Source organism: Odocoileus virginianus, chromosome 27 (assembly GCF_023699985.2).
Source record: "Odocoileus virginianus isolate 20LAN1187 ecotype Illinois chromosome 27, Ovbor_1.2, whole genome shotgun sequence".
NCBI lineage: Eukaryota > Metazoa > Chordata > Mammalia > Artiodactyla > Cervidae > Odocoileus > Odocoileus virginianus.
This window is the reverse complement of record NC_069700.1, coordinates 18,965,677-18,991,344: the sequence shown is the minus strand read 5'-3', so window position 1 is coordinate 18,991,344 and position 25,668 is coordinate 18,965,677. Positions and strand designations below refer to the sequence as shown.

At 45.0% G+C, this 25,668-nt stretch overlaps 1 protein-coding gene and 1 long non-coding RNA gene across 4 annotated transcripts in view; one reads left to right on the top strand and one right to left on the bottom strand.

Moving 5' to 3' along the window:
* Positions 1-25,668, bottom strand: part of ELOVL5 (ELOVL fatty acid elongase 5) — a 66,236-nt gene that overhangs the window by 27,957 nt on the left and 12,611 nt on the right. Inside the window, exon 1 of one of the 2 annotated variants that reach the window (XM_020902633.2) lies at positions 19,523-19,688. The exons of the other annotated variant lie outside the window; for it this stretch is intronic. The gene's annotated coding sequence lies outside the window, so the exon portion shown is untranslated. Of the gene's footprint in view, positions 1-19,522; positions 19,689-25,668 lie in introns of those variants that run through there. 2 annotated transcript variants of the gene reach the window in all.
* Positions 12,629-24,800, top strand: LOC110143133 (uncharacterized). Of its 2 annotated transcripts, XR_011483870.1 has the most exons (4): positions 12,629-12,817; positions 18,219-18,415; positions 21,248-21,449; positions 22,703-24,800. It is a non-coding gene; the product is annotated as an uncharacterized lncRNA (long non-coding RNA). The 2 variants fall into 2 exon arrangements; XR_011483869.1 differs by having other exon boundaries at positions 21,248-24,800.

Sequence of the window (25,668 nt, the reverse complement as noted above, 5' to 3'; positions counted from 1 at the left end):
GTATTACGACATTTTGGAGATTGTCTCATTAACAGTGGTTAGAGACCTACCTCCATCTTCAAAGATTTTATAACTCCCTACTTTTACCCCATTTGAGATTTACATTTACAAGTTTGCGAAGCATCTTTTCATCTGTGCCATTTATTTACTATATGTTCTATATGAAAGTCAGGAGGCACATGTTTAACTGTCTTGGTCATTACTATTACAGAAATAACCACAAGTATTTTTCCTTCTAAGGGCAAAGGGAAAATAGGTTTCATCAACTAGCAGTTTAATGCAACGTCTCTCCCTTGGCTGGCCACGCTGAAGCCTATGTCTTATCCTTTGTCTAATTTCATGGATTAACTAAAGTAGTTTGGAATTACCTAATGGATTCTAGTAGTTACAACAACTGAGTCAACCCAGCCTGGCTGTGAGAGGCACGGGCATAGCCATCAATGACATCTTGAAAGCCACAGCTACTAGGGTTCTGTCCCAGCATCTGTCTTTCCCTGGGAGTTGACTCAGGAGGTCACGGACTCCCTTCAGCCAAGAAGCCACCAGCTCCCCACACACCGAAATGCCAACAATTAGACATGCCACCTTTGCCCCTCAGCAGTTACACAACCAGACAGAAGCACGACAGGCTGGCAGGGGGTTAAGCGGTTCCATGTGGGCTCTTTATCAGACAACCTGGGTTTGAAACTCATTTTCTCCACTTACCAGTAACATGACCCGGGACCACAGGAGTTATTTAACCTCCTAGCTGCTGCTGTTGCTGTTTAGTCGCTCAGTTGTGTCTGACCCTCTTGCAACCCCACAGACTGTCACCCTCCAGGCTCCTCTGTCCATGGAATTCTCCAGGCAAGAATACTGGAGTGGGTTGCCATTTCCTCTTCCAGGGGATCTTCCTGACCCAAAGACTGAGCTTGCATCTCCTGCACTGGCAGGAGAATTCTTTACTGCTGGGTCACCACAGAAAGTCCCTCCCATGTTCCTACCTGCCACATGTGGGAAATAATAATTGCCCCTTGGGGGCAAAAATTCCAGGCTAGGGCAGGAACACACACGTGTAAAATACGTAAAGTAAATGTTGGCATGAAAAGAGAAAGCACAGTAAAGGGGATGGGATCGATCATGGAGCAAAAATTTCCTTTGGAAAATGAAGTTGCCACTCGCAGAAGGTAACCACAGAACAAAGAGAAAGGGCACTCCACTTCAAGGGCCAGCTGGGGGCAGTGGCCGGGAGACATCTGTCTCCCCTTCCCCGCCCACCAGGGTTCACAGACATCAACCCCAAGGCGCGGGCAGCACGTGGCCACAGGCTGGCCGGAGACGCGGCACCTTAGCTGTGCTCATAGCCTGTCCCCACATCCCCCTGCAGCTAGCTCCCAGCCGCTGCAGAGCAGGACAAAAGGTCCCAGCGAGGGAACTCCTCCCGCCGGGTGGCCCGCCCCGCTGGGGGAACTGGGCACTTGCTGAGCGGCCTGTGGGCTGAGCTGTACTCTTTTGTACTTTTCTAAAAGAACAGGAGAGGCACGGGGCCCTGCCAAGCCCTTGACACTCTGCCTGGTGATCGGGGATCACGGGAACGGCATGACCCACTTTGCACAATGTCCAAGTGCATGGCCGGGTCTGCGGCCCGCCTACCCACGGCAGATTCCCATCTTCTCAGCCACCCGTGGCTCGGGAACGTCACTTCACCACCAGAGTCATCCTACTGGCGGCTCGGGGCGAGCTCGGCCATGCAGGCACCCAGCTGCTCTGGACAATCGTACTGGCAGGGACCAAGCCCAGGCACTGGGCCACGCGAGAGGAGCTCTGGTCCTGAGCTCAGCAAAGAATAAGCCATTCTTTGATGTGACTGGTTCTCCACACTGAGACGGGAAAAGGGGATGCCAGCCCTCCCAGGAGGCTGGCCATGCTGACACCGGGCCAAGCATCACCTCTCCACCCTCTTTAACCAGGAGTCTCTGGCACCCACCCAACCTACGGGGGCTTCCAGGACCACAGGTCATGATGGGAAGGGGTCAGATCCATTAAAGAAAAAAAAAAAAATCTAACCACGACAGTATCCCAAAGTTCTTCACCAGGTCAAGGGCCACACACACAAAACGAGGACAAGGACGTTCCCGGCCCACGGGACACTTTGCACTTGGACATTGTGCAAAGTGCTAAGGGTCGAAACAGAGGTGGGTATATTAAAACAGATTTTGAAGAATCCCTCTTATGCACATTTTCCAAAAGACACTGTCTGTTGAACGTCACCCCCCACTATCAAATTCTAGTGTTTCTGGTAACCATGTGGCTATATTACAATTGTGTCACTGTATGTGTCTCACCAAGAAAAGAAATTACTAACTAGGGCTAGGAATTACTCTGTATTAAAGAGGATGCGAGTGTTCAGTGCACCTTCACCTAAATCAAGGATTAGTTCTGTGACCCCGGGCAAGTTCCTGGCACACCTGCTAAGTATTTCAGGATTGAGGTTAGCCTTAATAAGGGCCTAACTTCAAGCGATGTGTCAAAACTGCCAGAGCTCAGAATATTAAAAAACCTGGAATAGAGTGCAGAGTACAAAAGGCCAAAACCTGAGCCCCCTAAAGAGAGCCGGGCTCCTGTGGACGATCCATTTGTCCAGGAGTCAGCTCTGCCCAGGAGAAGTGCCAGGTGAGTCACCTGCATGAGGCTGAACAAGCATTCTTTTTTCACTATGATCTAGAATCACACAGAATTTGCTGGAGGCTTGAAATAAGATATTACAACAAGTTTCCCAGCAAACCAGTCCCGCCTCTCCCTTCCCACTTGGCCCTGGAGAGGGACAACAAACTGCAAGCAAACAGGCGGAGGGGGTGGCAACAAGGGAAGGTGGCTGGGTTAAAGAGAGCTGCTTCCATCACAATTCTCGAGATGAAGTTATGAGTTTCAGTTAGAATGCAAATGCTAATCATCTTGGCCATTTATACCTGGAGCAGGAGAAAGCGAGAAAGCTGCTGAGCACATGAAAAGTACCAGGATCTTAAGGCAAATCTGCTTTAAAAGTTACCAAGATTTTAAAAAATTACTATAGTAAAGGAGGTTAATTTTCATAAACCCACAACTGGGCTTCTTGCTGACGCTAAAGCTTAGCAGTGAAGGTTTATTTTCAGGGTCAAGGCTTGGTTTCTCTTGCTGCCAAGGCAGAAGAAGCAGGGAGCAGCCAGTCTGCTTTGAAAGGCTCCTTTCCTGTAAAAATCAGTCAGGTCACACTGCTCCCACTTTAAAAATGCGTTTATGGCAAACACTTAACTACTGTTAACTTCCTCATCATGCCCTGTTCTATTTGTTTACTCATTTAGAATCTCACGGTCGGGCTAAAAATGAGTCAGCTAAGCCAAGCTTCCAGTTCCCAGGGGTCAGGAGAAGTCTCCCTCCACTTTCTGTTCTCTGACCCATTCACCCCCTTAACAGTCCACTCCTGTCAAGCAGGCAGGGGAATGCTGTTCAGGTCGCTGCCAACACCACAGAACATTAAATGGTGCTTTAATTTGGTAGTTACAACACTGTTTCTTGAATTTCCCAAGGTTTTCCTCAGCTGGAGAAAATCAGCTTAGGAGTGAGAGGAGGAAGCTAACCACACCTGCTCAGAAATGTTCAAATATAAAACTATCCTAAAGACCCTCCAGGGGAAAAACATCCAAGTACTTCCAGATAGGCAAGCAAGTTGATGACAGAATCCCTTCAGAAAGCCAGCGTTTAAATAGATGTTAACTCCAGATTACATCTTGGCGTGGAAGAAATTGTCTGCCACATCAACAGTGGCCTCCTCACTCTGACAACTCTGGAATCCGTGCCTTTTCTCCTTCCCCCACAGGCTTCTCATACTTTCTTACCCTTGTTCTAAGGCCATGCCCAACTCCTGTTAATGCTCTGATGGAGTCGTTTTCTCTGACTGTACACGTGAGAAAGGACACGGCTCTGTCTGGGCTTCAGACAAGTCACTGCAAAGCTGGGGCACCGCCAATTCCAGCTGCAGGTCAGCACCGTGGTTGAAGGCTGAGGCCCTTGTTCTGGTGTAATGGACAATCGAGGGGAAACTAAGTGCTGCCACACTCAAGTATTCCCTTATACAAAAATCGGACAGGTTAGGGACTTCCCCGGTGGTCCAGTGGTTAAGAATCTGCCTTCCAATGCCAGGGCCACGGGTTTGATTCCTGGCCAGGGAACTAAAATCCCACATGCCACGGGGCAGTAGAGAAGCCTGCAGGCCGCAACGAAAAACCTGGACTGTGGCAACTAAGACCCATCTAAGTCAGATAAGTAAATAAATATAATTACTCTTGGATGACTTAATTTTCATGTGAAATCAGGAGAATAAGACAGGTGACATCTGGCTTGGGTTGAAGCACACTGTCATTTCGAAGAAGACAAAGCAAATCTAGACACAGAAAGCCCCTTGCCTGTGGATGCAGACCGGGCTGCTGTGGATGGATGGAGAGCTCTGCTCCCCCAAAGAGCTTAGAAAACAGAAACTCGTCAATCCGCACAAGGCTGCGGGGAGACAAGGCAAAAGGTCAAGTGTCGGGATCAGGTCGCCCGGTGACTAGTTTTATTTCTGTGCTCGCAGTGATGCAGAGAATGACTGCCCTTCATGCCACCAGTCATTGGAAAGGCAGCTGACTCAACTACGTTAACAAATATTTAACAAGCACCTACTGTGTGCCAAGCAGTGTATGCTTGCTAGGAAAACGGCAGAGATGGACATCCCTCTGCCCTCCTGAAACAAAGTGGTAAGCAGTGTATTCACCCATGATGCTTGGGTAAGAGACCCTAGAAATTTCTAGTGGCTCAGACGATAAAGTATCTGCCTGTCAATGCAAGAGACCTGGGTTTGATCCCTAGGCTGGGAAGATCCCCTGGAGAAGGGAATAGCAACCCACTCTAGTATTCTTGCCTGGAGAATTCCATGGACAGAGGAGCCTAGAGGGCTAGTCCATGGGGTTGCAAAGAGTCGGACACAACTGAGCGACTAAGATACAAGACCTATTTGGGAAGTCAGTAGGAAAATGGTGGCAATTCACCTTGGCCTCATTTTCAAATACCCATCACTACTTTCACTATCTTAATCAGTGATAAAATTACAGGCTTATGTTTAAAGTGCTGTGACTGTCAGTCATGCTGTAATTATGTGCTTATTTATTCACAATCCCCCTTAAACTCCAAGCTCTTCAAGGGCAGAACCTCTGGCCTTCTCATTTGTATCTTCAGAGCCTGAAGATACAAACTGCTAATTCCTGGCTGAAAACATGAATGAACAAACCCACATCTCAGAATCACCCAGAAGCTTTAAAAAACAAAATTTTCGGGGACCCAATTCTAGGAAATGATTTAGCAGTCAAGGGACTGAGAAATTTTTTTTTTTTAAGTTCCTTAGGTAATTTTGATGAGTAACCTTCTCTGGGAACCACTTCTGTGTATATAAACTGGGCTTTTGGACACTAATGAAATCTGTGGCAGACAGTATCCATATTACGTATCACAATGACAGTCTAGACTAGGACAGCAGTCAAGGACAAAATGTTTTTCATTCCGACAAATTAAGTTACAACTCCCTGTTTGTTCTAGCTCTACCAGCAGGATCAGGTGATGTGGTAGGGAGGTCATCTCTAAGCCCATTATGTTAGAGATCAGTTATATTTTTAAAACAGTATCACATAGCATATATACCATATAGTCAGCACGTATTAAGTAGTGTAAAATCCACGTCCACTCTGGAATGCTGTTATAAAGAATACTCCCCAGTAGCAGCTGGTTGTTGCTGTTGTTCATTTGCTAAGTCATGCCCAACTCTCTGCGACCCCATGGACTGTAGCCCATCAGGCTCCTTTGTCCATGGGATTTCCCAGGCAAGAATACTGGAGTGGGTTGTCATTTCCTCCTCCAGGGGATCGTCCTGATCCAGGGATTGAACCCAACTCTCCTGCACTGGCAGGCAGATTCTTTACCACTGAGCCTCCAGGGAAGCTGAGTAATATTTCACTGTAGGCTTCCTTGGAAGTACTTCCCAGGCTGACAGGTGTCAATGGTGGCCAGGTCTGCAAAGCTCAGCCAGGGAGCATCTGCCTTGCTCCCTGTGACCCCCAGCAGCTGTTCTTGGCACAGGATGGATTCAGTAACCACGTGCCTGGTCACACTGATCTGGGTAATACAAAGGTGCCACCGAGTGGCTGCCATTGTCAGAATTCATGGCACATACCTGCCCACAGCCAACTAGACGTCCTGCCTGGAAGGACGCAAGGTGGACAATGGGAAGAATCTGGACCCTGGCCAAGTGGCAGGCTCAGGCTCCGTTACCGTCAGTCCTATACTGAGACACTTCTGATCGGTTTCATTCCCTGGATTAGAGGACTGAGATGTCTTCACGTGAACTTGGCATCTGCGGAAGGCAGCCCCTAAGATGGTCCCCAGAGATCCTCCCCTGCACTGGACCAGGGCCGTGGGCGTGACCAGCGGAACACAGCAAAAGGGATGGGGTGTCACTTCTGGGATGAAGTTAAAAGAGTCACTGTGACTGGCATCGTGGTCAGTGTGCGTCTAAGATGACTAGCTGCTCCAGGGGACGCCAGCTGCCCTGTAGTGAGCCATTCTACTCGAGGCGGGGGGCATGCACAAAGAAACCGAGGCCTCTACCAATGACCGCCCCATGAGTAAGGAAGCGGACCCTCTGGACTGGGCCTGCTGGTGACTGTGGCCCCACAGCCGACTCATCACAGAGCCTGAGCCAGAACCAGCGAGTTCAGCCTCTCTGGGCCTCCTGACCCTCAGAGACTGCATGGGATAATAAATGTCTACTGTTTTAAGCTGCTGCATTCTATAGTAACCTGTTACTTAGCAATAGAGTAAACAAACAGGTCAGTGGGGGTTAGAGGGGGTGTTTCAAAGCCAACTCCCCCTTCCCTTGCTGATTTTCCTTTTGGTTACCACACTCAACAGAGGCACTGATTAGAAACACGGCCCTAAAACACACTCACACACACACCTTGATTTAACAACTGGGAAGGAAGTGAAAAGCCTTGTATACTCTAAAGCAGAGAATCTGGTTATGAAAAGAGTATAAAACTTTCATTGTTAGTCTGAAGCTTGACAGACAAGGGATCTAACATTTATTATCTATTACACACCCAGATTTTCAAAGACTCAGTGGAGACTTATCCCCATTTTCTACATGAGGAAATTAAAGTTCAGAGACTTTGAGTAACCTGGCCAAACAACAAACAGATCCATTTAGTTATTTGCAGGTTTATATGACTTAAAGCGCCCAAGTGTCCTGGTTTATTGGAACTTGGTTTCCTGGGACTTGATATGAGGGGGAAAAAAAAGGCACTTAGGATAAGAGTTGGTTACTCTACTATGTATGAATCTTGTGCTCTCTGCAAACCACCACACAGCTGATTTTTTTTTAAAGTACTTTTTAAAAGCTATCATTTTGACAGCTTGTGATTTGCAATGAATTTTGAAATGTCACCAATGAAAATGGAAACCACAAGCCTTTCTAGCCTTTAATCTCACAGGATCCAAGACAGACTTTTTCCCCCACAAAAAAGTCAAACAATTGCTGTTATGATAAAAGCCAGCAAGGAAAATTTTCAGCCTGAGTTTTTGCAATTGGGTCCACAGAGAATGAGTAGGCAACCGCTCGCCCCATCCAGCCTCCTGGGCCCTTGCAGATAAGCACCCAAGTCAGGTGCTCTGGCATGAGGTGTAGGCAGGGCCACAGTCTCCTCTTTCTCCACACAGCCAAGAGAGAGCCTGCTGACACCACTGGGAAGTCCTGTATTAGCAATGTCCAAAGGCTCTCCCTAGGTGGTAGGTGAGGGGGCCACCTATCAGCAAGGTAGTACCATCCCAATAGCTCTGGCCCTTTCACTTTTAAAAAGATCCACATGACACCCACCAGAATGCTGTAATCATAAACACAACTGTTGGTGAGGACATGGAGAAACTGGAACACTCATACATCATTTGGGACTGTCAAATCGTACATCTGCTGTGGAAAATAGCTTGGTAGGTCCTAAAAAAGTGAAACACAGAGCTACCATATGACCCAGTAATTCTATTCCTAGGTATAAGCGCAGAAGAAATGAAGACAGATGTCCACATAAAACCCTGCACACAAATATTCACAGTAGCAATATTTATCATAGCCTCCCCCAAAAGGTGAAACCCCAATTTCCACCAACTGATGAATAAATAAAAGGCAGCACTGTATGTTTTTCAGCCGTAAAAAGGAACGAAGTATTGATACATGCTGCAGCACAGATGAACCTTGAAAACATTATGCTAAATTACACAAGTCGGACACAAAAGGTCACATATTATACGATTCCATTTTGTAGGCAATGTCCAGAATAGGCAAATCCATACAGACACAAAGTACATTAGTGGTTGCCAGGGGCTGGGGAGGGGAGGATGGAAAATAATTGCCCATGTTGGGGTTTTTGAGGTAATGAAAATGCTCTGGAATTAGATGCACTTAAAATTAAAAATAAACATTAAAAAAACCAGAGATACTTTTTAAAAAAAGCCTTAAAATTCTGCATTCTCAAGCTCACTTGTAGAAATCCTTATACTAGTAAAATAACAGCAGAAGTGCATTAGGATTTACTTATACGATTGTCATCAGTGATATCAGCAGCAGAAAAATGGGGGGGGGGGGCTTTAAATATCCATCTAAAAGAAATTTGCTAAATTATGGGACAGGCACACAATTAAACAGTATGTTGTTATTAAAATGAAGCTCCTAAATAAATAAATAAATAAATAAATAAAAATGAAGCTCCTGGGCATTTATCCCAGAGAAGAGCCTGAAGCTCCCACAAAAGCCTGGACATGAATGCTCAGAGCAGCTTTATCTGTAACAGCACCAAATCAGAAACACCCAAGGTGGTCCTCAAAAGGTAATTAACAAACCCTGGGTACATCCACAGCACTGAATACTTCTCAGCAACAAAAAGAACACATTTCTGATACATGTAACAACCCAGATGAATTCCCAGAAAGTTAATGTGAGTGGAAAAAAGCCAACCCCCTTATACAACATTTTGAAATGACAAAATTACAGAGATGGAAAAGAGATAAGTGGTTGCCAGGGGTTAGAGATGGAGTGAAGGCAGGAAAGAAGGGGATGTGGCTATAAAAGGGCAACATGTACGGATGGAAACATTCTACTTTTCTCTAACAATGTCAGCAACAGGCTGTGGTACCAAACTACAGTTCTGCACCATGTTACCAGGGAGGAGAAATTAAGTAAAGGGTACGGTACTTGGGATCTAGGATCTGTGTGTTATTTCTTATAACTGCTTATCAACCTGAAATTACCTCAAAATAATAAATTACATTTTTTAAAAAAGATCCACAAAAGTGAGGAAAAAAAAACCCAATAAACAACAGTAAGCAACCAACGTTTTAAAAATTTCAAACACCTCCCTCGCACCTCCTACTGAACAGAGTTGTGACTTTCTGGCATCCTAAGAGTTTCTGCCAGAAGGGAACAGTGTGAACTATGACCTCATTCATGAAAACTTAACCTTTCATCTAAATGTTGAAGTTCCCACTATTTTAATTTTCATATCTATCTAATTTAGCTTTCCAATATGATTTACCCAGACTACTCGGGTGATGGGAGTACTCTTTGAGTAGTTTAAGTTTTTAATTTTTTTTGGCATTGCCTCCAGGTGCATGGGATCTTCGTTCCCTGACCAGAGATTGAACCTGTGCCCCCTGCCGTGGAAGCATGGAGTCTTAACTACTGGACTGCCAGGGAAGTCCCCAGTCTAATGTTTTGACTAACTTCAAGGGACCATACCTCTCACACAGGCTTGTTTTCAGAGAGTAAGAAAATCATTAAGCATACCAAATAAAATCTTCCCAAATAAAATCAAAGCTTTGATGATTCGGGGGCATTCTGTGATCCTGAAGGGTTCCAGAGTCAGAATTCTGAACGCCCCATCCCATCTAACAGAACCATGGATGAGCAGGCACAGATAGCTGGGATACATCTGTCAATCTATTATGCTTGTCTGGTTTTAAATAAGAACTTCATGTCCTCCGTTATTTCTGTGCCATTTTCTCTTCTCCTACACACAACACAGAAAACTTTAGGTATCAATAGTTTCGAGTTGTCACATTCTAGATGTTTTTTGATAAAAATATCAAGAAAAGCTTATTTCATTATGAAAAATAAAAACTGCTTTCTTCTGTCTTTGGGGCCATTTTCTTGTCAATCCAATGAAAAACACAAAGAGGTGAAGAAGCACTTTTATAAAGTGGAGGAGTTCTACCATTCTGGGATTCCAGTTTCCTGGGTGTGTGCAGTGTAGGTGGCAAGTGGTGTTCTGCAGGGGGCCCTGGTGGCCCTGGATGGGAAGGAGGCTTCAACGCCCACAGCTGCCCAGAGCAGAGACACTGGCCAGCAAGGGCTGTAGGGACTTCTGTAACCCTCTCTGGAAATTCTGCAGCAAGATTAGATCTCTTCTGAGCAAAGCTTTTCTCCTTTTCACCAAGTGCTACTTTCAACGACGGTGCCACTGTGTTTAAAACCCCCCTGATAACCATTAAAGGTGAAATGCAGAGAATGAGGCCCTAAGGTGATTCCATTTTAGTGGAACTCCAAGTATTTCAGCAAGTCACATGAGTGTAACTGAATATTCTGACTGGCTGAGAACAAGATTTTTCCTTCATTTCAATTCTCCCCAAGTAACAGCATTCAACTCCAAGCTGTCATAAAAGCCATTTCGCTGTAACAAAATGAAGATTCAGAAGCCAGTGATTGAATTAGCATGAAGTCAGTTAGGTGCCCACCTACAGCCAGAACATGGAGAGGCACTAACAGGTCTGAAAGTGAAAATGAGGGACACAGTTAAGGAGGAGAAAAACATACTTACGTATGGAACTTGCAAGACATCTTTCCAGGAGAGCTCAATCAGGAAATTTCAAGAAAAGAATTTAGGCGGTAAAATGGCACATATTACTATTTAGCAACAGGCCTTTCGTGGGCATCAAATGTGTTTAAGGAATCACAGTAAAGGCAGAGATAGGCAATGTGGTCCTTTGATCAGAAATCAAGCTATTGTCCAGCTGCTCATTTAAAAACACAAATGTTCCAAGACAAGACATTTAACTGGGGGGGCGGAGGACAGATATAAAAGAATACATGATATCCTACTTTGATCTGGGAAGATTATCACATGTTCCTAGAAAGAACCAAATAAATGCACTTGAAGAAAATTAATAGGACTACAGAAGCAGTGACATGTAAATGTATTATGGCTTTCTCCAATGATGATCTTCATACACCTGAACAATTTAACATATGCCCTCAGGTTGGAGAAGGGAAGGGAGTGTGTCTTGATCAGCTCAGACTGCTATAACAAAAATACTATAGACAGGTGGTTTAAACAACAGACCTTTTAATTCTCCCAGTTTGAGGGGCTGGCAAGACCAAGGTCAAGGTTCACTGAAACCTTCCCAAAGGCCTCACCTCCAAAGACCATCACACTGAGAGCTAGGGTTTCAACATATGAACCATGGAAGGGAGGGTGGGGGTGGAAGGGAGACATACAAACATTCAGTCTATAATAACAAAGAGGTGGTTTTAAGAGATAAAGGAAATGACTGTTTACAGAGTCTAAAGAAAATTGCTACTTTAAAAAAAACCTAGCCTCTAAAGTGAATCATTTTCATTCATTCACTCCCTCAAGTTATCAAAACACATAATCTCGACTTTACAAAAGGGCTGCATTCCAGATAGTTGCTGTTCTTGCGCGCATCCTCAGTTGCGTCCAGCTCTCTGAGACCCATGGACTGCAGCCTGCCAGGCTCCATTGTTCATGGAACTTTCCAGGCAAGAAAACTGAAGTGGGTTGCCATTTCCTTCTCCAGGGGATCTTCCCAATCCAGGGATCAGCCTGTCTTTTACGTCCTCTGAATAGGCAGGCGGATTCTTTACCACTGTGCCACGCTGGGAAGCCCTGTGTTCCTGATGTTAATTTATAAACTAGTCAACTGGCCTTTGGAAAATTCTATTTCTGTATTCTATTTTCCATAGAAATTGTGATATTTGTAGCTCTAGACATTTTGGGGATTCCACCCCAATTGTAAAAATACAATTAAAGCAAAAGTTAAAAAAAAATAAGAAAAAGGTGACCTTCTCTCTATCCCCAGATGACAGATAGTTTGGGTCAAACCGACAGTCTCCCACATTCTAGGAAGCCTCAATCCCCAAATTAGGAACCCTAGCTGCAGATGGCTGACAGATCTCCGGCTGAGCCCTAAACTAATAAAGCGCCAACTATTCCTACAAGAAAATAATCTCGTGTAACGTTTGTCCTGTGAGTCACTACCTTCCAGGTTCTGACACTTGCACAGTATAGTGCGATCTTCGGTAAGTTGTACAGGCTTCGGTTTCTCGATCCATCACATGTGTAATAATGCCCTCATCCCACAGGATTCTTGTGAGATTTTATGAGACACTTGGGGGCAATGCATGGGCACCTCAATTCAACTCCAAGCTGTCAAGACACACGTGGCAGCTGTCTTTATGACCAAACAGACATTCCCGGCATTGTGGGAGGCACTGGGACATGGACCACAGGACAGTACAGCCGCCTGCAGAGAAGTCAGAGTCTCACCAGGGAGACAGAAGTGGTAACCAACAAGCTGGAGGAGACGCCCTGACAAAGGATGTGCAGAGTCCACGCAGGGACCAGTGGGTCACAGGGGCACGTGTGAGGCTTGCCAGTGGGAAATGGGATGGCAGGAGGAGAGAGGAAAGTGAAAACATATGTTGGAGAAGCAGGTAAGAGCGCTAGTGTTTGCTTTTACACTGGGGGCGGGTGGAAGGCTGGAAAGAAGGTAATTATCAAGGCTGTCCGAAGACTGTCCACGCAGGAGATGGAGGGCACTGTGAGGCCACAGCAGCGGAGGGAATCAGGCAGGGGCCACAGGAGAGATGTCGGGAAAACGAGGTGAGGGAGAGGAAACCCACGGGTTCTGACTCTGCACCACACAGGCACGACAGTCAATGAATCAGGGAGCATAGCGTCATGGGGAGGGGAGAAGGGAGATAAGGAAAGTTTTGAGGATGTTAGAAATGTACTGCCAGCTACTAATTTTATTCATCACAGACCCATCGTGCCTGCCGCGTCAGGAGGCAGGCCGTGCATGGAGAGTTACTGAGTGCAAACTAGTGAATGTTCTCTGTAACGACATGTTCTCTTGTAGGGAAACATCTGCAAGATGAACTGGGCACTGAGTCTGTCATGTTAAGTATAAGAAGCTCAAGGTTAAATAAGCTAGGACCTAAGCCACACATGTGTTTAGGGATTTGTGCTCTTGCTAAGAAAACACCAAGCCAGCTACACTCTAACATGAATTACACACTTCAGGGAGGTTGAAATATTTAGCAAATTGATATTTCACTCCACTAAATGGTGTGCTAATGACGGCTATGAAAAAGTATTCCAAAGTTACTCCCCCATCCCATCTCTCCAAAAGAATCTGAAAGCCACTTAGGACAGCCCAGCCCATCTTTTCAAATGATTTTTCTTATTTTCAAGTCCTTTTCTCTAGAGCAGCATGATGATACTAATGGCAACTAACAGTCCTTACTATGTGCCAGTCGTTCTGCTATAATTGTACAAGGATGGCCTCACTTGACCTCCACCAGCCCTTTCCACATCCCCTCTCACAGGGGAGTACACTGGGGCAGAGGGCAGTTAAGTCCTTTATCCAAGGTCATGTCCATAGCAGGCAGATTGACTCCAGAGCCTGTTCTCTTAACCACTCACTCCTATGTTACAGTAAAAATAAAACAGGGATGTTTATTACAGAAACTTGAAAAAATAGAAGAGGGCTTTTTTGGGGGGAGGGGAAGGGGTTCATTTAAAAGTAGAAACAAAAAGTCTCTGAGAGTGTGGCAAAATCTATGATCCTCTTTCTGCCATTTACAAACAGTGATCTTGGGCAAGTCAACCTCTGAAAGCCTCAATCGGCTGACCTGAAGTAGTCCCTTCAAATGGAAGTAAAAATAATATCTAATTGGATGAAGTGGTTAGTGTGTGCATTTAGCACAGAGCTATGGTGTTGGAGAAGACTCTTGACAGTCTCTTAGACTGCAAGGAGATCCAACCAGTCCATCCTAAAGCAAATCAGTCCTGAATATTCATTGGAAGGACTGATGCTGAAGCTGAAACTCCAATACTCTGGCCACCTGATGCAAAGAACTGACTCATCTGAAAAGACCCTGATGCTGGGAAAGATTGAAGGCGGGTTGAGAAGGGGATGACAGAGGATGAGATGATTGGATGGCATCACCGACTTGATGGACATGAGTTTGACTAACCTCTGGGAGCTGGTGATGGACAGGGAAGCCTGGTGTGCTGCGATACATGGGGTCGCAAAGAGTTGGACATGACTGAGCAACTAAACTGATACTAACACTATATAATAAATACAGAAATGAAATATAAATATATTTCACTTTTTTATGTGCTTTAACAAAGCATATACTTGAAGTTGGCCAATTATGTCAAAGAGTCTTCATATAATATATTGTGCAAAATTTCTTTCCAAAACATTTTCACCTATTAATGTTCCCACCTGCAGGGAATTTGTGAGTAGTCTATAAAACTGCATCCTGGCCAGGAATGGGTAATGTTATGAGGGAAAAAGAGGTGTTTTTTTCCAGTCTGATACAACATGTTCTATGCTATTAAAAATATAAATCATACAGAAAGCCCAATAGCTGAATAAACATCAAATATATGTATGTAGTCATTTCTGGCTAATGGTTATAAAAGAAAAATGAATAATAAATTCTGTGTATCATCTATTTTCTGAAAGATTGATTTGTGAATACAAACTGGTATTTAATTGGTCACTTAAAGTTTTTCTGGGCTTCCCTGGTAGCTCAGTTGGTAAAGAATCTGCCTGCAGTGCAAGGGACCCAGGTTCGATCCCTGGGTTGGGAAGATTCCCTGGAGAAGGAAATGGCAACCCACTCCAGTATTCTTGCCTGGAAAATCCCATGGACAGAGGAGCCTGGTGGGCTGCAGTCCACGGGGTTGCTAAGAGTTGGGCACGACTAATAACTCACACAGATTATTAGTAAATGGAACTGTCTGCATTCCACAAAGATCCTCCCGTAAGCCCAGGAATTCAGTCTAGCTAACAATTTTTAAAAAAGAGAAGCATGCGTCTTACACACACAATAGTGATCTTGCATTTAAAAAAGTATACACCAAGTGTTTAAGTATCTATTTTGCCTAAGAACATGAGCTGTTTCTTAAAAAACAGAATCTACAAACCTAGTCACAAAGGACCCCCACAAAACAGCAGTAAATCCAGTTCTAGTAATAGAGGCTCATAAAACTAGCTTTTAAAAAGCTAAGTGTTTTCTGTGTTTAAGAACTTTAAGTAAGATGATGCTTCCAAGTGGTTTTTAACTGTGTACATAACATCCTGGAGAGGACAGGCCACTGTTTGCTCATTAGTAGCCAAGCCAGCCAAATTCAGTTTATGTCAGTATTATTGTCAGTAAAAAGCATAATAAAACAGCTTTTTTTTTTTTCAAACCCCATGTGGAGGCACTGAGTAAGCAGTCAGAAAAATAGCTTGACTTGCTCAGAGAGAAAGTGCCCATGCATTTCACAGGATACAAATGAGAAGCCCCAAGGAATCCTCTCACCCACACCCAGAACAAAAAAAGTTGAACCCAAAGCTTCAATTGAGAATCAACCAACTGTTACGTGCATCATAAAAATCCTCCTGACGATAAGTGGGCCACCCTTGGGGGAAAGGAAGCCCCAGTGAAAGAAAACCTCGATCCACAAAATGTCAGGCGGGCATTGGGATAAGCTACCCCAGGTCTAATAGGATGAAACAGCATTAACTCTGGCCTGATTTGTTCCAGGATCAAACAAACCTTGGATCATCACAGGCTGTAATGCCTCACTAATGAGTTAAGAGGATTTTATTACAAAAATCGTGATATTCTTCCTTTAGAGAATCCCTACCATCAGGGTGGTAAGATCATTAAATATAAAAAACACAATGATGACCATGAGAATAGTAATTAACACTGAACACTCAGTGTGTTTAAGTGTCACTCCAGGCACTCTGACATGCACCACTTATTTCAAATCTTTGTAACCTTGCAAAGGGTCTTTTGCCCATTTTACAGAGGAGGGAATGGAGGCTCACACCCTGGAAGGTACTATACACGATGACAGAGCCTGTACTTGCTTCAGAGGATACAAACTAAGCTCTTAACTACTTCACAAACTAAAATCAGACTAAGTTTAACTTTGCAAGGAAAATACAAAAGTGCATCCCAAAGCCACCTACAAATATATATAACACACTGCTGGGTTCTAAGTTAACAAACTAAGGTTTTGTAAGGAAAGATTTATGCCCAAGGCATCCTAACTACCAAGACAGAGGTGTGCAAAGCAGAACGTCCCTGGGCCCAAGGTTACAACACACTTGATTTTGTTTTTCTTCCCTATTCAAATGAATCAGAAAGAAGTTTGGCATCCTGCTCTCATGTAGCAAGCCTGCTTAGAAATGATAGAAGAGCAAATAAAGGTGATAAAGTAATTTCAGTGAGGCTATGACTGAAAAAAATCTCACATGGAAACTTCTGGTTTGAGTCCCCTGTGGGATAAAATGATATGGAATGTGAAATGTGTCTACCATGTGCAGCCCTGGTCAGTTTCTAGAGCCAAGATGAGTAATGAATCCTCAAATTTCTTTAAAATATTTTTCCAGTAGTCAGGTACAGATGTGAGCTGGACCATAAGGAAGGCTGAGCAACGAAGAATTGATGCTTTTGAACTGTGGTATTGGAGAAGACTCTTGAGAGTCCCTTGGACTGCAAGGAGATCCAACCAGTCCATCCTAAAGGAGATCAGTCCTGGGTGTTCATTGGAAGGACTGATGCTGAAGCTCCAATACTTTGGCCACCTGATGTGAAGAGCTGACTCAATGGAAAAGACCTTGCTGCTGGGAAAGGTTGAGGGCAACAGGAGAGGGGGGCGACAGAGGATGAGATGGTTGGATGGCATCACCAACTCAGTGGACATGAATCTGAGCAAACTCCGGGAGAGAGTGAAGGACAGGGAAGCCTGGCGCGCTGCAGTTCATGGGGATGCAAAGAACTGGACACAACTTAGTGACTGTGTGTGCTTAGTCGCTCAGTCATGTCCGACTCTTGTGACCCCATAGACTGTAACCTGCCAGGCTCCTGTGTCCATGGGATTTTCCAGGCAAGAATACTGGAGTGGGTTTCCATTTCCCTCTCCAGGGGATCTTCCTGACCCAGGAATCGAACCCAGGTCTCCTGCATTGCAGGCAGATTCTTGACCGACTGAGCTAAAAGGGAAGCCTGACTTAGTGACTGGAGGACAACAAACAGCAACAATGGAACATATAGTCAGTTACAGATCTATCTCTAGGTATTACATCAACTGATGCAATTAAAAATATACATTTTTTTTTTAGAATCCACAACTGTCCAGTCTATTAGAACAAGGATATACAGGTAAAAGATATAAAAAATAAAGACACCTACAGCAATGAGTTTGGGATAATGATCTAGTCTTAGACCAAGAGAAGAAGCTGAAGAATGCTCTATCATCAGATCAGCATGTTTCCATCTACAAAGAGGATCAAGAAACAGTAGAAATAGCTTGAGGTTTGACACAGAAGAACTTTCAGAGATGTGCAAACAGCAGAGATGGCCCGTGGGGACATTGCATAAATAAGCACTCTCCCTCAAAGGCTGGGATTACAGATTAACCTGAGGCCAAGGACTATTTTTTGGACACTAATAAACCCCACTCTCTTGAAAAAGGTAGAAAGGCACTGTGCTAAAGGTTGCCAGGTCTCCTGACTCTGCTCTGCCCCCAGGCCCAGTTTCCAAGGTAAAGATCCCAGCGGTGGGTTGATTCTCTCAGGAAGGTTGGTGCCCAGCTGGTCCTTCAGGAGGCCCTGTGTGTCACACTGTTTACTCCTGACCAACCTCGCAGGGGTTTAAGGTCCTGTCCAAGAACAAAACCACGTATGGAGAAAAACTACAGCACTGGAGAATCATTTGGGTATTACTCTTCAGAACAAATTCTAAGTTAAGATAGCCATTACTGTGTCACAAACCAGGCACATGATACTTACATCCAAGTGTCAAACCTTATCTATTCCAGTGCCCACATCTTATCTATCATGGGAACTGAGGATAGGAGCCCGCTGTGGATGCACAAGCGTCCCAACCGTTTACATACACTCTTCTTGTTGGAGTGGACTGGGAGGAATCTACAACTGTCCAGTCTATTTGGAATCACATGCATGCAGAAAATTAAGACCACAAGGAACCTGGTAAAAGAGAAGAAGCACCAAAGGGGTGAGCACGGGCGGGGGGTGGGGGGAGGGAGAGATCTGGGGCTGGGGCACCCAGGGAGACCTCCCCGGAGGAGCGGAGCTGGGACCCATCCTTAAAGGAGCAGTGGGAGTGGTTAGGCCAAGGGATTTGGGGAAAGGGCTTCCCTGGTAGCTCAGATGGTAAAGAATCTGCCTGCAATGCAGGAGACCTGGGCTTGATCCCTGAGTCGGGAAGATTCCCGGAAGAAGGGATATGGCAACCCACTCCAGTATTCTTGCCTGGAAAAAATTCCATGGACAGACCATGGGGTTGCAAAGAGTCGGACACAACTGAGTGACTAACGCTTCACCTCACCTCATGCCAAAGGAAGGACACGATCCAAGAGCAGAGGGGAAAGGGGGCTGCCACGCCCTGAGAAGGATGAAGCGGTCACATGGGCCATGATTCCGCCTTCACCAGAAAGCTGACAGCAATGATTTAAAGCATTCTGAAACATGTGAATGCTCCGTAAATGCTAAATGAATTGATTCTCAGCGGAATCGGAGCAGACTTCATACAGGTGGCATGGGGCCAGGTTATTAAGGGTTAACAAGTCAAAGACCTAGGAGGTCGAATGTGGATGGCTGTTTGAGGCTGAAGCACAGCATGCAAGGAGGTGTGGAAGGATACAGGGGGTGAGCGCGGTACACGTGGGCAACAGCACCATCTCTAAGTGTGCTGATGCTTCCCCCGCACCTCACACACATCCACCTCTCCCAGCCACACCACCACCCCAGACCGTGTTCTTCCTCCAGGTCCCCCAGATGGCCAGTCTCAGCTATCACCCTGTTCCCGCTGTCTGCGGCCCCCCATTTCCGCCCTGCACCAGAGCCACCAAAACCGACAGGCCCACGACTGCCTGAAGCCTCTCAACGACTGTGCCCCTTGTTCTCTGCAGAGAACCCACACCCCTCATTTGCTTAGGGCCCCTCCATCACTGGCTCACCCCGGCTTCCAGCCCAAGCCTGCCCTCCCTGCCCTGCCCACAGCCCGACCACACCCGCCTCCTGCCACCTCCTCCTTTCTGCACGCAGGCCCTGCGCAGGGAAAGTTCCCTCTGCCTCCTGCCCCTCATCCCCCTGCCCTCACCTCTGCATAAAGGTCCTCAGAGAAATCTCCCCTGACTCCTCTCCCCCAAAGCCCCAGGCTTGGTGAGGTTCCTCTGTTTACACTCGAATCACATCCCAGATACAATCAGCCCTCGAGGGCAAGGTTCACATGGACGGACAGCGTGGCGCTGGGCCCATCACAAGGTGGGATGGATGAGTTGTGCATGGTCGCTGGGCTGGAGAGCAGACTGGGGACAAGATGGAGAAGATTTGAAAGTCCTCTGACCTTCATGTCATTGGGCAAAGACAGCCTGGTCCCACGTGGCCTCGCTGGCAACACCGCAGTCTCCATCACTGCTCCCAGCACCAACCAGGGCAGCTGACTCAGCTTTAAGACCTTCATCAAAGGGCAGCAGCAAAAAAGGCTGGGTCTGCTTTCCACCCCCCTGCTTCTGGTTGTGTGAGAAGCCCCCGGGGCCAGCAGGACTGCTTCATCACCTAGCTCAGCAGGACGACATGGCTTCCACCGCACCGGCTCGGAAGCGCGGTCTGTCCACTGGTTCATGCAGTGGCGGGACGGTGCCCGTGGTCTGTATGCGAAAGACGGTCCCCGCTACAGATGGGCTCTGACTCAGGGCTCCAAATTTATCCTAGTTAGAAACAGGACACTCCTCCCCCTCTTAAGGGAGGGTCCTCCCCACCCACTCTTCCCCCTTTACCCCCCTGGCAGCCAATTCACTCGTGGCGATTACCATCATCAGATCCAGAACTTCGATGCCTGCCCCATCCACTCCAGCGCTGGCTCCTGGGGTGCATCTTCAGTCAACCATCCCACAGATACTCTTGCTGCCACATCCTCCCCTGTGGACCCTTAATCCTGGACAAATCTAACTAGCTGAACTGACATTTTCTACTGAGATTCAGGCTTGTCAGTATGAATTCCCTGAAACTCACTCTCTCCTTCAAATGTCAAGGTGCTTGTTACCTGCTACAGGTGGATGAAACGCCAAACATTATGCCAAGTGAAAGAAAACAAGACGCCAAAGGCTACATATTGTATGATTCTCTTTATACAAAATATGCAGCCTTTGTTGTTCAGTTGTGCATTTGTGTCCAACTCTTTGCAACCCCATGCACTGTAGCACGCCAGCCTTCCCTGTCCTTACAGCAGCTCAAACTCATGTCCATCGAGTCAAGTGACGCCATCCAACCAACTCATCCTCTGTCGTCCCCTTCTCCTCTTGCCTTCAACCTTTCCCAGCATCAGGGTCTAAAGATAGAAAGATCAGTGTTGCCCAAAGGCTGGGGGTGGGGAAGGGCAGGGCAGAGAATGGCTGATGGGCAGAGTCTCCTCTGGGAGATGAAAATGATCTGGGATTAGACAGAGGTGGCTGGGGTACCACAGTGTGGGTGAACTGAATTTTCCACTTTAAAATGGTTAATTTCAGGGACTTTCCTGGCTGTCCAGTAGTTAAGACTGTGAGCTTCCACTGCAGGGGGCACAATGCAGGCTTGATCTCTGATTGGGAACTAAGATCCCGCATGCCATGCTGTGAGGCCAAAAAATCTTTTCAAAAAAATTTATTTCCTATTATATGATTTTTGCTTCAAAAAAAATTCAAATACTTAAAAAAAAAAAAAAAAAACAAAGCTACTTTTCCCCTCCCAATCCATAAAGGGAGGCTCAGCATCTCCTACTTGCCTGCCTCCTTCAAGAACTGACTGCTAAACTCTACTTCCCCCTTTATCTTCAATTTTTTATTAGCTGAGAAGTCTGTTCAAGTCTCTCCAACCTAAAATCCTTCTCTCAGCTCTATTCTACCCTTGAACATCACCTAGAACCATCTCAAGATTTCATAAAAAGCAGTCAACTTCAAACAGCCTTCACTTTCTTAGTTCTGTTTCTGGTGGTAAACAGTCTACAGATGCTGAAATCGACATGCTACAAACACTTCTGAAAGTGACAGGTAAGATATACACAAAACTCCTATAAAAATGCATGGGCGAACTTGCAAGAAACTCTGAGGTCAAGATGGAGGCAGGCGTGAGTCAGTAAAAGGAAGCTCTCATATTCCCTGGAGCTGTATCCTCTGGAGAGACGGGAGCCACACAGGGCTATTGAAAGGTAAATTAAAAGGAAGTGGAAAAACTCTGTTGCATTAGCCAAATTCCAAGTGCTGTAGTAACTATTACCCATGACTGGTGACTACTATACTGGACAATGCCAAACATATCCCGCAGAAACACCTGAGCACGCGGAAGTCAGCGGCTCACTGTGCACGGCGCGATTCAAGACGTCACAGAAACTGAGGTTATAAACAGCCTGAAAGAAGTCCCCAGAGTAAAGGATAGGGCAGGCAGATGCCGTGTTGACAGTTCCCAAAAGCAGAACGCTACATGGTCAGACATACAAGAAGGCCAGAAGGACCTTCTGGTAACACAAGAAAACAATAAAGCTTAAATGGTTACACAGAACAAGGTGGAGATGTGGGGATGTGATGCTTGGCTTCCCTGATGGCTCAGAGGGTAAGCAAAATCATTGTTAAAATCAACAGTAATTAAAAAAAAAAAAGTTAAGTATCTATCAAACAGACATGAACAAAAAAGAAATTAGCTATTTTGAAAACTATTCTAAAAGACAGCCAATCGGAAGGCCCAGATACAATAATGTACAGAGGGCAAAGAGAATGAGATTTAAAAAAATAAAGTGGATATCTAAAAAGGTATTTACACCACACTGAGACCTTCTTAAGTTACTCCTTTCCGTTCTGGATTTTTATTTTAAAAACTGACAATATGGCATCTATGCAAGCCACCAGCATTGTTAGAGGACATAAATTTACTTTTAAATATTACCCTAAAGGTGGTACTTACAGACCTTAAAATGACCAAAACCAGTATACCCGATGAAGTTCACATAGGAAGGTGACCTTCAGAGATTCTCCTGTGACATAAATCAAGAAATTTACTAGGCAAAGGGACTCAGGAGATTAGAGTTGATGAAATAACACCCTCCACCCCAAGGATGTTTTCATCGCCAAGTAGAAGGTTGGCTCTTATTTTAAAATACAGTAAATAGGGTCTAGGTAGAACAGGGGTTCTCAAATTGTAGGCCAGATACCCAAGGGTTCTTGGGTCCTTCTCAGGGGTTCTGTAAGATCAAGAATACTTTTGTAATGTTACCAAGAGATGACTTTTTCAATCTCATCTCATCATTAAGTGACCTAGAAGCTACAGGACGTATGATATCTCAGCAGAATGAATGCAGAAGCAGTGAAGAGGAGCCAGCGGTCTTTCATTAAGCCAGACACCAAAGTGATGGGCAAACACCTCAAACTGTTTTCACTAAAGTTTTGGAAAAAAATTTTTTTCATGAAAATATAGATCATGTTACCATGAATGAGCAACGGCTATTTTTAGATGTTGCTAATTATTTTAAAAATCAATGTCTAATAGGATGAATGTCAACAGGTAAAAGCCACAAAAACAAAAGCTCTCTGAGGTTCTCACCTTTTAAAAGTGCAAGTCCTAAGAACAAAAAGTCTGAGAGCTGCTGTATTAAAAATTGCATACAGAATTTCTCCTCCTCTGTGAAGTTTCATCTCTAAACTGGCATTATAAATTTGGCTTCTCAACTTATATGCAAAATTCCCAAATACCTCAAAAAGCACCAGTGAGAAACAATGAATAAAACGTACAATATATATAATTTAAAGCACTCTGTGAAGGAAGTTCTTATTGATTTCCCAGTAAATCAGACTGTATATAGCAGGCTGGGCTGATTTTCACATTAGCATATGGGCTAAAACCTCTGAATATTTCTTTAGCATGATACTAACTTTCCTTTCCAATGAAGATACTCTTTATGGAAACTCATTCACCAAAACCTAAAGTTTTAAGTAATAAATAAGACCTGCACATCCCGTGGTGAAGTCACATTAGGTAGAATGTATTAACTCGTCAGCCAGGATACAGATGCTAAAGAGCTTAAGTACTAACACATGTATCATATATATATACGCGAGAAAGAGAAAGCTCAGAATCAGCATTTTTCTGCCACAACAAAATACCTTTTAAAAAACCACACTTTCCATTTGCCTATCACCTCAGTTGTCCAATTGTCACCCAGTCTTCAGTTCTCTGATTCATGATGCTAACAGGCTCAAGGGAGCTTCATGCAGGAAGTTTCCCAGCCTACTCAAGGGAGTTTGTCTTCCCTGTCCAGGGTTCACTTTCTTCTTCCTCTAAACCATGTGTCAGTGGCAGGTACGTCCCTGACATCACCTGGGGAATGCAATTACCAACAGGAAAGCAGGGTCCCCACTGAATGGAGAAAAGCAGGTCAGCAGAAACAGAATGAATATGAGTAAGAGGGAGAAATTTACAGGCCACACCCTTCTCTCCAAAATAAGAATCTGAGAGTGACATTACAGAGCTCCAAGCATGACTGCCATCATTTATTCCTTTGACAGAGAGCAGTGCTAACAAGAGAATGAAATCCATGTGCCGCTGAACACTCAGTTGCTATAAAGGTGCATCACGCCCTCCCATCTGTCTGTGAAGAAACCCAGGGCTTTCAGACTACAGCTCAGGGCATTCACCCCAGGTCATGGCCACAGAACAGCTATTTGCAGGTTTCTCTATAAAATGTTTTTCTATTTGCTTTCTGAGATTGGAATACATCAGAGAAAATGACTGCATGTCACGCTGACCATCTCATTAAGGGAAACAATTTGATTTCAAGAGAAAAGAAACATCATGACTGCTTCGAGGGGACAGCAGCTGAAATTTCAAGAAGCGGCTCTGGGGATGGGACCAACGCGTCCTCTCCCACCTCCTGATCAACACGGCTTAACTCTGCTATACTTGGTTACACTTCCTGGATACTGTGGGGGCTCTGTCTTACCAGGGTACCAACTGATGTGAAAGACAACGCACGAGGTAGCACCCAAAAGTCTTATTTAACCAAATCAACGGGCAAAGGGAAGAAAGAAGAGAAAGTTGAGTTGGTTAACTTAGAATGAATGGGATCTTCATTCTAAGAAGAAGAAGGAAATAATCTTATTTCCTTTTCTGGAGAATGAAATGGAACTCCTTGAAATTAAACTAATTTTCTTCACATGTGGTTTATGGACATTGTGCATGGTAACTCACTTCAGTCGTGTCTGACTCTCTGTGACCCCGTGAACTGCAGCCTGCCAGGCTCCTCTGTCCATGGGATTCTCCCGGCAAGAATACTGGAGTGGGTTGCCATGCCCTTCTCCAGGGCATCTTCCCGACCCAGGGATTGGACCCAGGGATTAAACCTGTGTCTCTTACGTCTCCTGCACTGGCAGGTGGATTCTTTATGACTAGCGCCACCATTATCGGTCAACTCATCTTACAGGCTTTAAACTTTTATCAAAGTTAAATTTAGTACAATCTTCACTGAAAACCTGTAAATGCAAATTACATGGTGCAACTGCCACCAAGTAGAAGGTCAGTGATCAGAGAGGGAAGACGGCAGCAACAGACAAGTAGGAAGGCAATGAGTGTGGTGCTACAGGAAAACACCTCCATCACCGATACACTTGTCACTTCAATCACTGCAACCAAGTTCATTATAAAGAACAAAGGAATTCAGAAACCAAGGACTTTCAGGACGTAATCAAGTCTAAAACAAGTGTATATATAGTTCAGTGGCAAACTGATATTTAAAAAAACAAATTTTATTTTCTAGCAAGTACCATCCATTTCCCTTTTGCTAGGACAAGCCAAGTGTTGTTTAGGCTCCATCCTCCCCAGCTGAGTAGGTGAGATCTGATAGGGTCAGGACCTGGGGTGTGTATGTGTGGTGGGGGGTAGTGACCACTAGTGACTGGCTGGCTGACAGACCAACGGGAGCCACAGAGGCTTCTGGGAAGATGACATCCAACACAAGGTGAACTATGCAAGGGTCGTGAGATTATGTTATTTCTAGTTTTTTAAAACAATAATTTAGTATTGACTTATTTTTATTTGCTAAAATTTTTTTAAAGGTTCATAGAACTCAAGTGGCAGAAAAAAAATGTAGACAAAAAACACTAGGAAAAAAACTTCTTAATGTTAAGGAATGTGACCTATTAAATCCTTCAAAAGAGCTGCTGAGTTTCTTCACCATAAAAAAATTTAAAGAAAAGGAACAGGTAAGTCATGACCAATGACACC